At 39.7% G+C, this 14,927-nt stretch overlaps 1 long non-coding RNA gene across 1 annotated transcript in view; it reads left to right on the forward strand.

The window, feature by feature from the left end:
- Positions 1-14,927, forward strand: part of LOC126057203 (uncharacterized) — a 31,397-nt gene that overhangs the window by 16,153 nt on the left and 317 nt on the right. Inside the window, exon 2 of the long non-coding RNA XR_007512450.1 lies at positions 14,873-14,923. This is a non-coding gene — a long non-coding RNA (uncharacterized LOC126057203). The remainder of the gene's footprint in view (positions 1-14,872; positions 14,924-14,927) is intronic.

Consider the following 14,927-nt stretch of genomic DNA (forward strand, 5'->3'; position numbering starts at 1 on the left):
ATATAATTTGTGTTTTTTATATCCTTTTAAATTTATTTAGGTTTCTTTTATGACCTAGTGTATGGTCTATCCTAGAGAATGTTCCATGTGCACTTGAAAAAATATGTATATTCTGTTGTTGCCAGGTTGAATGCTCTACGTATCTTAGTTCCAGTTGGTGTATGGTATTGTCAAGTCTACTATTTCTTTGTTGATCTTCTATCTTTTATTGAAAGTGGGTTATTGAAGTCTACAACCATTGTTGTTGAATTGTTTATTTCTCCCTTCAGTTCTGTTAGTTTTTGCTTCAATATTTTGGTGCTCTATTATTAGATTTTTTTATTATTATTAGATTAGGTGTATATATCCATATAATTGTTATATCTTCCTGTTGGATTGACCCTTTTATTATATAGTTACTCTTTATCTCTAGTATTCCTGTTTTTATTAAAGTTTATTTTGTCTCATAGCCACTTCAGCTTTCTCATTGTTGCTGTTTGCATAGTATATCTTTTTTTATCCTTTTACTTTTGATCTATTTGTATCTTTGAATTTAAAGGGTGTCTCCTAGAGACCACAGATAATTGAATCTTCTTTTTTATCCAGTCTGACAACTTCTGCCTTTTGATTGGATTTTTTAATCCATTCACATTACTGTTATTATTGAATTTATGCCTTTTTTGTTCCTCTATTTTTCTTTAGCTGTTTTTGCCTTAGGTCAATATTTGAATATTCTCTAATGTATCATTTTAATTTCTCTAATAACTTTCACTATATATTTTTAGTTATTTTTTAGTGGTTGCTCTAGGGTTTATCATATACATCTTATCAGAAGCAGTTTCAGATTTATACTAACTTAATTCCAGTTATATATAGAAGCTTTACTTCTATATAGCTGTATTTCCTTTTTCCTATTGTGTAGTATTATTGTTTTACACATTATAGCTATTAATATTATAGTATAATATCAATATTAATAGCTATTAATGTTACAAACCCACTGATATGTTTTGATAATTTACTTTACCATCTGTAATCATTTCCTTAGCCTAATGCAGCTTTGCTCCCACACACCTCCTTTATGCTATTACTGTCAAATATATGTTATATTTATATGTTATATACATATTATGTTATTCGATTACTTCTCAGAGAAATAAAACCTCTTCAACTGGGACCTGGAGGTAGAGGGAGCCCTCTGTTCTTGGCTGCAGTAGTCTCTGCCTCCTAAGCTGCTAGAGGGAAAGGAAGGGAGCAGCGTTGGTTCGAATATCAAAGATTCTCATCTTTGTTACCAAATTTTTGTAGATTTACTTGAATAGACACCTCATTTGCTGTTTGGCCCTACGCTATTTCCAGAGACTTTAAATGATCGTCGTTGGTTTTTCTTGTAGATTTCTCTATACTTTTTCTTATAGTTTCACTGGGGAGCACATCAGTAGAGCTCCTCATGCCATCATGCTGAAAGTCAATCTCCTGCTTCACATATTTTGAAGTCATGTGATTAAATCTGTAAACACTTATTACAATTGTTATGCCCTATTGTTAAATAGATCCCTTCATAATTATGAATAATTATATTCATGATTATGTTCTTTGTTCCAAACAGCGCTAGAATGGTATGTCTCTTTCCATACTTTTATTTTTAACCTATTTGAGTGTTTTGATTTAAAGTGTATTTCTTGTAAGATGTGTATAGTTGGGTCTTGCTTTTATGAAAATCCAATTTGACAATGTCCACCTTCAAGTGACGTTATACCACTTCACATATACTGTAAGAACCTTGCAATAGCATATTTCCATTCCTTCTCTCTGGCTTTTAGTCTACTGTTGACAAAATTTTACTTATACGAGTGTTATGAACCCCACAATATGTTGTTATTTTTGTTTGAACAGTCAATTATCCTTTTTTATTGTGGTGAATATATATACAACAAAACATTTGCCATTTCAACATATTTACGTGTATAATTCAATGACATTAATTACATTCATCATTTACAACCATCATCATTATCCATTTCCAAATTTTCCTATCAAGACAATTATCTTTTAAAGAGATTTTAATAATTAGATAGTAATTTTATATATTTACTCCAGTAGGTACTATTTTCGATGCTTTTCATTCCTTTGTGTAGATCCATATTTCCACCTGGTATCTTTTTCTTCTGCCTGAAGGTTGTTTATAACATTTTCTCACTGACTTTGAGCAATTTAATATATTTTTTTCTTGTCCTTGAGGTTCATTGGTCTTCTTGAATTTGTGAATTTATAGTTTTTATCAAATTTGGAAATATTTGGCTATTAATTCTTTAAATATTTTTTTCTTCCCTCTCTTGCCTTTCTTCTTCTTAGGGGACTCCAAGTTACACCAATATTAGGTTGACTGAAGTTATCCCACAGTGTTTTTTCTCTGTGTGTTTCATTTTGGATAGTTCCTATTTCTACAACTTCAAATTCATTAATCTTCTGCAATTTTAACCTGCTGTTAATCCCATTCAAAGGACTTTTTTATTTAAGACATTGTTATTTTAACATCTAAAAGATCTATTTGAGCCTTTTTTATATCATACATAGTAACTGCTTTTAGTGTCCTTGCCTGATAATTATAATGTTCTATATGAATGGCCAAGAAGTACATGAAAAGATGCTCTACATCATCAGCCATTAACCCACACCCATTGACATTGAGTTAGTTTCAACTCATAGCACCCCTACAGAGTTTCCAAGGCTATAAATCTTTATGAAACCATACTGCCACATCTTTTTCCTGTGAAGCAGCTGGTGGGTTCAAACCACAAACTGTTTAACCACTGCACTAGCATGGCTCTTTCATGAGCCTTTAAAAAAAAAAATTTTTTTTTTGAATGTAAATCTATGCTACAATAAGACAGCACTTCACATCCACAAGGATACCTATGATCAAAGGCAAGATCATCACAAGTGTTGCTCTCATACACTGCTAGGGTGAATGTAAAATGCTACAGTCACATTAGAAAACAGTTTGGCAGTTCATTGAAAGTCTTAACCTAGAGACACCATAACCCAAAAACACCATATGACCCAACAATTTCACCACTAGGTATATACCCAAGACAAATGAAAACATATGTTCACACAAAAACTTGTACACTGATATTCATAGCAGCATTATTCATAATTGTCACAAAGTAAAAAAAAAAATTCAGATGTCCATCAACTGATGAATAGATAAGTAAACTGTGGCATATCCATACAATGGAATATTATTCAGCAATAAAAAGGAATGAAGTACTGATACATGCTACAACATGGATGAACTTTGAAAACATTATGCCAAATGAAAGAAGTTAGACACAAAAGCCTACAAATTGTAAGATTCCACTTGTATGAAATATCCAAAGTAGGCAATTCCATAGAGATAGAAAGTAGATTAGTGGTTGCCTAGGACTGGTAATGTTGAGTAAAATAGGGAGTGGCTGCTAGTGGGTACAGGGTTTCTATTTGTGATGAGAATGTTCTAAACCTTGATTGTGGTGATGATACACAACTATACTAATATACTAAAAACCATTGAATTGTACACTTAAATGGGTGAATTGTATAGTATGAGAATTACATCTTATTAAAGCTATTGTTTAAAAACATACTACAGTGGAGCCAATGTGGGACTATAGACAGAAGTACCATGCTGTCCCTCCACAGCAAAGACCCGAAAAACTAAGTGTAACAGAGACAAACATCAATCCTGGAACCCTAAGTGTCAAATGAAGAGATGAAGAACTCAACCAAGCATCAGATGGAATAACAAACTGACAGAGAAGAGAAAGCAAGGAGAGATACAGAGTGGAGGTTCTCTAGCAGCTAACATGGCGCGGATTCATCATCTTGGACTCCTCAGCTACCCAGATCAGTGGACAGGGAGTACGGGAAGGCAGCTTCACGGAGCTCCGAGCAGGTGGCAGAGCACCTGGTAACCAACGATACATGCTTTCCCACCCACCACCCTTCACCACCCTGCTTGGCCTCAGCTGCTTCCTGGCAGGCTGTAGTCACTCAGCTAGGTGGCATTGGCTCTTTGCTGCTTGGATTCACGCCACCCACACTGACTGGCTCCTTCAGTACCATTTTCTTGTTGCTGTTGTTGCTTTTTTTGGCCTCTTTTGGTTTCTTCTCTCTCTCACCTCCTTCCCTTCCTTTCTATCAAACACCTGGCTCCGTGTGCCATCTCTGCTTCTTATTGTCAAGCTATGAAGTGCTGCTCAGCTGGGGAGCCGCTTCTTCAGTCTGTGCCGCCACATTGGTGGGATCTCTGGGGGCATCTTTTTTTTCTTTTTTGTTTTACTTCATTTCTCAGTTTCTCATCTTTCTCTTTCCTTCTTTTCCTGTCTCCTGAATACCTGGCGCTGTGTACCATCTCCACCCCTTCTAGATGGGATATGCAGTGCCTAGTGGCTTGGGAGCTACTTCCCCAGTCTGCACTGCCAAGCCAGTGGGCTCCCTTGGATATTTTTTTTTTTCTTTTCTCATTCCCTTGTCTTTCTCTACTCTCTCTTCTTTTCTCCTGAACAACTGTCTCAGTGTGCCATCTCTGCTCCTTCTAGACAGGCTGTGCAGTGCCGTGTGGCTGAGGAGCCACTTCTCCAGTCCAAGCTGCCGCACCAGTGGGCTTTTTGGGGCATCTTTTTTTTTTCTTTCTTTCTCTATTCTTTACTTTTCTCAATTTCTTGTCTCCCTCAGCCCTCATTCCTTATCTTTCTCCTGAACATCTGGCATCATGTGCCATCTCTGCTTCTTCTTGATGGGTTGTGCAGTGCCACTCAGCTGGGGACTCACTTCCAGTGGGCTCCTTTTGGGCATTTTTTTCCCTTTACTTCCTTTCTTTCTTGATTTCTTGTGTCTTTCTACCTTCCTTCCTTACGTTTCTCCTGAACACTTGGTGCTGTGCACCACCTCTGTTCCTTTTTGATGGACTGTGTAATGCTGCTAGCTGGGGACCTGATTCCAGTGGGCTTCCATGGGGCATTTTCTTTCTTTCTTTTTTTTTTTTTATCCCTTGGTTTCTTGTTCCTGTCTACCTCCTTTCCTTTCCTTCCTCCCAAACACCTCCTAAACATCTTTTTTTTCTTTTTTCCCCAGTTTCTTGTCTCTTGTTACATTCCTTCCATTCTTTTCTATTGACCACATGGCCACTTGTGCCTTCCTCTTCTTTTTTTTTAATCTAGTTTCTTATCTCTCTCTCCCTTCCTTTCCTTTCTCCTGCCCATCTACCTTTGCATGCCATATCTGTCCCTTCTTGACACTCTGTGCCTCACTGCCTGGCTAACAAGCCTCCAGCACACAACTTCCCCAGGTCTGGGGAGATAGGATCAGTGAAATTGAAGACAAATCCTTGGAACTCACTTCGTTTGAGGAAAAATCAGAGAAAAAATAAAAATGAAGAAACCCTGAAAATGATGTGGGATACAATCAAAAGCAAAAATTTATGAGTGATCAGAATTTCAGAACACAGAGACAAAACAGAAAGCACAGAGAGGATCATCGAAGAACTGCTAACAGGAAACTTCCCTAGTATCATGAAAGATGAAAAGCTGACCATCCAAGAAGTTCAATGAACCTGATATAAGATAGTCCCCAAAAGAAAATCACCAAGCACATCATAATCACACTCACTAAAACCAAAGATAAAGAAAGAATCCTGACAGTAGCTTGAGAAAAACAGAAAGTCACATACAGAGGGGAAACAATAAGACTAAGGTCTGATTACTCAGCAGAAATCATGCAGCCAAGAAGGCAATGGGGTGACATATACAAAACTTTGAAAGAAAAAAATTCCCAACCAAGAATAATTTATCCTGCAAAACTCTCACTCAAATATGATGGTGAAATGAGGGCATTTCCAGATAAACAGAAATTAAGGGAATATGGAAAATCCAAACCAAACTTACAACATTAAAGGGAGTCCATCAGTTTGAGAACAAACAACATAAGAAGTCAGCCTGAATCTAGGACGTAAGACCACATCAGCCAGATACAACTTAGGTAATGAACTCTCAAGGATTAATCAAAACTAGAATATTTTCAACAGGAAACCAGAGACGGTAATCTGTAAATGACAACAATGTCACAACAATAAAAGAGGGAATAAACAGTGTAGGTATAGAATGTTCAAATGGAGAGGAAGGCAAGGCAATACCAAGTAATAAAAGACTGGTTCAAACTTAGGAAGAGTAAATTTCAAGGTAACCACAAAGAAAGTTAACAAACATACTCATCAAAATAAAGAAAAAAAAAACATAAAGTCTCAGTGAAGACAAAATCTACAAAAGCAAAAGAAATGAAAAACAAAAAAAATCCACAAACAAAAGAAATTCAGCCCAGGACAGTAAAAAGAAAATATGAGCAACACACACACACACACACACACACACACACACACGCACACACAGGCACTACAAAAAGACAGCAATAAACTCACAACTATCAATAATCACACAGAACATAAATGGCTTAAATGAGCCCATAAAGAGCAAAGAGTGACAGAATGTATGAAAAAAAAGCAGCATCTATCAATACTCTACAAGAGACACACCTTAGAAACAAAGACATAAATTTACAAAAAATCAAAGGATAGAAAAAATATATCAAGCAAACAGCTACCCAAAAAAAGCAGAAGTGGCAATACTAATCTCAGATAAAATAGACTTTAAAACAAAATCAACCATAAAAAACATGGTGATCTATCATGAAGACAGAACCATAATAAATATCTACACACCCAATGACAGGGCTCCAAAATACATAAAACAAACTCTAACAGTACTGAAAAGAGAAATTGGAAGTTCCACAAATATAATAAGAGACTTCAACACACCACCCTATGTAAAGGAGACAAATCTAGAAAGAAACTCAACAAAAATACAGAAAATCTAAAGGCCACAATCAGCCAACTTGCCCTCACAGACATATATAGAACATTGTGTCCAACAGCTACAAAGTTCACATTCTTTTCTAATTCACATGGAACATTCTCCAGAATAGACCACATCTTAGACCACAAAGTAACCATCAACAAAATCCAAAACATTGAGATAATACAAAGTATCTTCTATGATCACAACACCATCAAAGTAGAAAACGGCAACAGGAAGAGGAAGGAAGAAAAATCAATTACATGGGAACTGAATAACACCCTGCTTAAAACCATTGGGTAATAGAAGAAATCAAAGAGGCAATCAAAAATTCCTAGAATAAAACTAGAATGAAAATACATCGTACCAAAACCTTTGGGGCACAGCAAAGGCAATGCTCACAGGTCAATTTATAGCAATAGATGCACATATCAAAAAAGAAGAAAGGGATAAAATCAAAACATTAGCCACACAACTCCAACAAATAGAAAGAGAACAGTGAAAGAAGTCCACAGCCACCAGAGGAAAGGAAATACTCAAGATCAGAGCAGAAATGAATGAAATAGAAAAAATCAACAAAACCAAAAGTTGGTTCTTGGAAGGGATCAACAAAATTGACAAACCAGTGGGTGAGATGACAAAAGAAAAACAGGAGAGAATGCAAATAATTTGAATAAGAAATGAAATGGGGGCCATTACAACAGACTCAACTGAAATAAAAAGGGTCATAACAGTACTATGAAAAACAATACTCCAACAAATTTGAAAACCTAGAGGAAATGGACAAATTTCTAGAAACACACAACCTACCCAAACTAACACAAAATGATGTTGAAAATCTGAACAGACTCATAACAAGAAAAGAGATTGAAAGGGTAATTAAAAAAAAAAAAAACTCCCAGAGAGGTGGAGTAGTCAGACACTTCTGGTGAACCCTCTACAACAAAGACCCAAAAAAACAAGTGAAATGATACCGTTTATAACAAGCTAGGATCCCTGAACATCAAAGGCAAAGTTAGAAAATGGACTGAGCAGTAGGGTGAAGGAGAGTTGGTTCAGAAGCGGAGAGGAGATGCCAGACCTGAAATGGGGGGAACCATCAGGCTGCGGTGGGCTGGTGGCAGCGTTCGACCACAGTTTCCTCAGGAAGAAACAGCTAGCTGCACAGCCTACTCACATCTCCAGAACCAGAGAAGAACAGCACTCTCGGCAAAAGCCAAGTACCTGCTTATATTTTACCGTGCCCCCAGCGCCCAAACCAGCATCAGTGGCTGTCGATTTCCCTGGGCCTGAGATAGGTTTTGCTACGTGCCCTGAGCCATTCTCCCTGCCTTGGAAAAGGAATAAATTCACAATTGGGGAAAAGATAATCTGCCAGTTCCACTAAACCAGGAAGCTCAGAACAGAAGCAGTTCCTGTCCAGGCATAAACGGTCTGTGGACTTTGAATACTTTTCCCCCCTGCATGCACCTGTGTGGGCCTATTTCAGGAGAATAGCCCCTTGTTGGCAGACTGCAACTGTTTCAGCTGTTCAGTGGAGAGGTGAGTGTTTGATGTTTGACACTGGTTTACCTATTAAACAGGGTCCTCACCTGCCCACACCAGTGGCCTAAGGACTGGTGGGTCCACTCAGGCCACCCAGCCACCCGCGACAGGGGCCCAAGGATAACTGGTATCTCCCAGCCCTTACAAACAAAGGCATTGGGTGCCCATGGTCCATCTGCAGAACCCACCCACCTGTGCACTCCAGGGAACAGGAATGTGCTTTCCTCACAGACAGGGGACAGTTGTCAGCCCTTTGCCTTATCAGAGCATGACCTCCTGCTGCAACCAGATACTGGTACCTATACCAATCACCCCTGCCCCTCTAAGACTGTAGGACAGAGCCTGTACCACACAATTGACGACCAACTACCTGGATATCTGAGCTGAAGCCATACAAGAAAAGTGAATGGACTCCTAGACTGATATACCTGATAACAGCTCTAGCCATCTGGTGACAGGACGTTAGAGCTTCAAAGGGGAAAATATTCAAGCTAACTCATTCAGGCAACCTATTTGGGCATATCAAAACAAAACAAAGCAAGAAGCTAGGATACAGTAACCAAACATAAAGTAATACAATAACGTATAGATGGCTTGGAGACAACAGTCAATATCAAATCACATAAAGAAACAGACCATGATTGCTTCAACAAGCTCTCAGAACAAAGAATCAATGTGTCTTCTGGATGAAGGTGCCTTCCTGGAATTACTTGCTGCAGAATACAAAAGATTACTGTACAGAACTCTTCAAGACATCAGGAAGGAGATCAGGCAACTTGCAGAGCAAGCCAAGGAACACACAGATAAAGCAGTATAGACTCAACATTGTGAAAATGACAATTCTATAGCAAGCAATCTAGAAATACAATACAATCCTGATCCAAATACCAACAGTATTCTTTAGAGAGATGGAAAAACTTATCATTAACTTTATATGAAAAGGAAAGAGGCCCTGGATAAGTAAAGCACTACTGAAGAAGAAGAATAAAGTAGGGGGACTCAGACTACCTGATCTCAGAACACATTATACAGCTATGGTAGTTAAAACAGCCTGGTACTTGTACAACGACAGACACACTGACCAGTGGAACAAAATTGAGAACCCAGATGTAAACCCATCCACCTACAGTCACTTGATCTTTGACAAGGGCCTCAAGTCCATCAAATGGGGAAAAGACAGTCTTTTTAACAAGTGGTGCCAGCAAAACTGGATGTCCAGCTACAAAAAAATGAAACAGGACCCATACCTCACACCATACAGAAAAGCTAATTCAAAATGGATCAAAGACCTAAATATAAAACCAAAAACTCTAAAGATCATAGAAAATAGGATCAACACTAGAGGCCCTAATACACGGCATTAACAGTATACAAACCATAACTAACAACACACAAGTTCCTGAAGATAAACTAGATGACTAGAATCTTCTAAAAATTAAACACTTATGCTCATCAAAAGACTTCACCCAAACAGTAAAAACATTGTGCTGGAAGTCCTAGCTAGAGTAATTAGACAAGAAAAAGAAATATAGGGGATCCAGATTGGTGAGGAAGAAGTAAATCTGTCCCTATTTGCTCGCAATCACTAGCCATTAGAGAAATGCAAATCAAAACCACCATGAGATACCATCTAACCCCAGCATTACTGGCACAAATAAAAAAGAAAATAACAAATGTTAGAGAGGCTGCAGGGAGATTGGAACTCTTATGCACTGCTAGTGGGAATGCAAAATAGTACAACCATTTTGGAAAACAATATGGCACTTCCTTAGAAGCTAGAAATAGAAATACCATATGACCCAGCAATCCCACTCCTAAGAATATATTCTAGAGAAATAAGAGCTGTCACATGAATAGAGGCATGCACACCTATGTTCATTGCAACATTGTTTACAATAGCAAAAAGATGGAAACAACCTAGATGCCTATCAGCAGATGAATGGATAAACAAACTATGGTACATACACACAATGGAGTGCTATGCAATGATAAAGAACAATGCTGAATCTGCGAAGCATGCCACAAAATGAATGAATCTGGAGGGCATTATGCTGAGTGAAATAAGTCAATCACAAAAGGATAAATATTGTATGAGACCACTACTATAAAAACTCATGAAAAGGTTTACACGCAAAAAGAAACAATCTTTGATGGTTGCAAGGGAAGGGAGCGGTGGGGATGGAAAAAGCTAAATAGACAATAGATAAGCAGTAACTTTGGTGAAGGGTAAAACAGCACACAATACTGGAGAAGCCAACACAACTTGTTCAAAGCAAGGTCATAGCAGCTTCATAGACACATCCAAACTCCCTGAGGGACCAAATTACTGGGCTGAGGGCTGTGGGGACCATGGTCTCGGTGAACATTTAGCTCAAATGGCATAACATAGTTTTTAAAGAAAATGTTCTACATTCTTCTTTGGTGAGTAGTATCTGAGGTCTTAAAAGCTTTGCGTGGCGATTTAAGATACTTCACTGGTCTCACCCCATCTGGAGCAAGGGAAAAAGAAGAAAAACAAAGATACAAGGGAAAGATTAGTTCAAAGGACTAATGGACCACAACAATCACAGCCTCCACCAGACTGACTCCAGCACAACTAGATGGTAGACTGAGTCTACCACCACTGACTGCTCTGACAGGGATCACAATAAGAGATACCAGACAGAGCTGGAAAAAAATGTAGAACAAAATTCTAACTCACAAAATAAAAAAAGACCAGACTTGCTGGCCTGAGAGAGACTGGAGAAACCCTGAGAGTATGGTTCCCGGATGCCCTTTCAGCTCAGTAATGAAGTCAATCCTGAGGTTTACCCTTCAGCCAAAGATTGGACAGGTCCATACAGCAAAATGAGACTAAAGGGGCACAACAGCTGTGGGGCAAGGACTAGAAGGCAGGAGGGGACAGGAAATATGGTAATAAGGAACCCAAGTTGGAGAAAGGAGAATGTTGACATGTCGTGGGGTTGTTAACCAATGTCATAAACAATATTTTAAAAATTGGATAGAATATGGACAATAGAGAAGATAAAAAAAAAGGAGACCTCATATGGATAATAGTTGTTTCTGAATAAACAACCAGAACAAAAGGAGGAAATGTCATAATAAATAGCTATTAGAAGACAACTTTCTTAAACTTAAGGATATCCAGTATATAATAATTGCTATTTTCTCAAAATAAATAAATAAATAAAATGAAATGTTACACCCCCCCCCCCCAAAAGAAGTTATTTAGGTAACTTTCTTTTCTCTAAAATAATACTGTTGTGGATTGAATTGTGTTCCTTGAAAATATGTGTTGAATCCTAACCCCTGTATCTGTGGATATGATCCTGTTTGGAAATAGAATTTGCTTTTTGTTATAAGTTCATACCAGTGTAGGGTGAATACCAAACTTAATAACTTCTGAGTTATAAAAAGACCAGAATGGACACAGACACAAATAGTGGAAAGACAGAGACCAAGGAATGCCAAGGATCACCAAGAATAGCCAAGGATTGCTGGCAGACACCAGAAACCAGGAGAGCAGTTCACAAAACTAATCATGACGGTAGAGACTGTGTGCTGGACTTCTAGCCTTCAGAACTGTAATAAAATAAATTCCTGTTCTTTAAAAAAAAAAAATACTACGGTGTCCAGAAAGCGAACCTGTTGCCATTGAGTTGATTCTGACTCATAGCAACCCTATAGGACAGAGTAGAACATAAGGAGCTTGACATTGTGTGTGTGTGTTTTGGCCTTATGCTGCAAGTGCACCTGGTATTCTAAAAGGAATCTGCCTCCAGGCAGTTGGCTGGCCATTTGTTCAAGGGCCACACTCTAGAAGAGGCAACTACACATGCTTTGGTAGTCTTTACAGCCAATGTACAAGAGACGCTGTGCTAGTTCCATAGTAAACACTAAAAATGGGTTTTACTGGTGACATTGGTGGCTTCTGAATTAGTATGATAAATGTTAGAAATGGCTTGCACTGGTAAAATTGAGGCTATTCAAGACATGTATCCTGGCTAAAATACTTAAGAGACGAGCCTCACCTTGCAAGAACAGGATATAGGAATCCAGGGAGGCTTGTAGCCTGGCCCTTGGGAAGGACACTGAGGGCTTGATCCGTAAATATGTGCAGACATGGGATCAGAGGAACTCTGTTTTGATACCAGTGCTAAAGTGACAGAGCCTGTCTCTGGATCACTGCTACAAATGCCTATGTAAACCTTTCATGTAAGTTTGGAGGCTCCAAGTCCCTGAGGGAAAAGAACTTACAGAGCCTCTTGCATGAAGTCTTCTGTGCATGTCTACTAACAAGGGTGTTTTAATAATTTCTATGGCAGAATTTGATCTGACACTGGCTTTCTTTATAGCCTGCTGACAAGATGATGGAGGAGTGGCTAACCATTACTCACTTTCCCTACCAAAAAGGAGCCCACTCTTATCTACCAGAAAGTACCTGGGAGTTGGATGTAAGCATAGGCCATGTTTCCTACCTGCGGCCACAAGCATGGAGCAGTCCTCTGCCCTTGCTGAGGAGCAAAGGGAGTGGGCTTGCCTCCTGCTACCCTTTCTTTCACTCTCAATTGGAGCAGAAACCCCTTGCTCTTAAGCCACTTTCAGAGCAAGAGCCAAATTGAAAATGGTTTAAAGACCACTTCAAGAGTCACAAGGAATGAACACTTCCTCAGGAAGCCTTGCAGAGTTCCATCAACCAAACTTAGGTGCCCCTCTCCTGGGCGCACCTCACAGCCCATGCAGGGCAAGGCTGCATTTACTGGATATTCCATTCTTATACTCTTTTTTTTGTCCCCTTCTTTCTCTTTGGGAGGATGTCTTTGATAATACAGAGTTAAAAGACAGACTTTGACAAATTAATGTTGAAGTTGAGCTACATGAGCAAGAGGAAATGAGTTCACTTGAAGGGTCTAAAGGATCTCTGTGTTCTCTGGGGCCTCCAGGACTGAGAGATCTGGTGCTGCCTGTTCACAGTTGGCAGCACCTATGGGGAGGGCAGAAGGGGCAAGACACACCTGCATTCAGAGAGCTCTATATACTCTAGATCGAGGAGGCGAGTGTCCCCTACTGCTGTGCCCACAGACAGCATGCCTCACCAACCTTACATTTTGTCAGCTGTCTCCCAACAGGGCCATGAGCAGAGGACAACAGGTGCAGTGGAAAGAGCACAGGGTCCCAGGCTTGAGTCCTAGCTCCAACTCTGGCTTTAGCTCTCTGGGTGACTTTGGCAAGTCCTGTGCCCTCTCTGGGCTCAGACCTCTCATCACAGGCTGACTTCTTTACTCTCCAGTTCTGAGACCTCAGAGCAGCAGAATGGGCTTGGCTGTCCTGCTGCCTGAGCTTCCACAACTGTCCACCCTAGAGAGAAGCTTCAAGGGCTTCCTGGCATCGTCCCAGAACCAGCCCAGTGTTTGTCAGCGTGAACACACAGCAGATGCTCAATGAATAGATGGTTTGGTCTGCATGCTGAATTTGAATATAGCGTTTGTACTGTTGTGAAGTCCTGACGCACCCAGAGCCCTGTGAGACCTGGCTTCATTCCCCCATGGACCCACCTTCTGCCTACACTGAGATCCATTGAATGCCACTGATTCCACACGCACTGATTGCCTGTCTGCTGTGTCAAGGAAGACCACAGCTTGTGTTTCGCCTCCTTTGAGCTTACAGAGGGAGGCCTGGCCTGGGAAGGTGGTAGAGAACAGCCAGTGTTTCAGATACTGCCCATGTAGACCTGAGTGAACCTATGGCTTCATAACAAGTCTAATTTCTTTATAACTATTTTGGCATGGAGTCCCTGGGTGGTTATTTGAGTTTTAGATACAGATGACTCTCAGTTGACAGGTAACTGTCAACGGTTAATGCATTTTGCTGCTAACTGAAAGGTTGGAGGTATGAGTTTACTGAGAGGTGCCTCAGAAGAAAGGTCTGGTGATCTCCTTCCAAAAAATCAGCCACTGAAAAGCCCTATGGAGCACAGTTCTACTCTGACAAACATGGGTACACCATGACTCGGAGTGGACTCAATAGTAACTGGTTTCTTTCTGGTATTTTGGCACATTATCCTGGGGCATCACTTAGAAGTCAGAGGCCAAATGAAGACTGACCTGCAAGGAAGTTCTCAACCTTCATGGAAGCAAACACACATCAAACACACTCAGAAGAGGCCAGAAAACATGAACAGAATGATTTTCCTGATTTATAAACTTACGAGGAGAAGAAAAAACCCAGAGCCAACCTGGCTGTCATGTTCACTGCTATCATGTTTTCCCCCTGAAGGCACATCTACCTGGCAAACTACTTTATTCAGGAGGACACAGAGTGAGGAGGAGGGTCCTAGTGACTGGTATCACTAGGTTATTATAGCCCAAAATACCTGTCTTTTTATAGGTGCACTTACCCAGGTGGACAGGCTGCATCATTCAGAGGGTTAATTCTACCCTTTGCTATTCTTTCTGCAGGTCTTTGTGGCTTGTTGGCCCTTCCTCACAGACACAGGCCTTCACAGGCAGGTCA

The sequence above is a fragment of the Elephas maximus genome, chromosome 13, assembly GCF_024166365.1.
Source record: "Elephas maximus indicus isolate mEleMax1 chromosome 13, mEleMax1 primary haplotype, whole genome shotgun sequence".
Taxonomy (NCBI): domain Eukaryota; kingdom Metazoa; phylum Chordata; class Mammalia; order Proboscidea; family Elephantidae; genus Elephas; species Elephas maximus.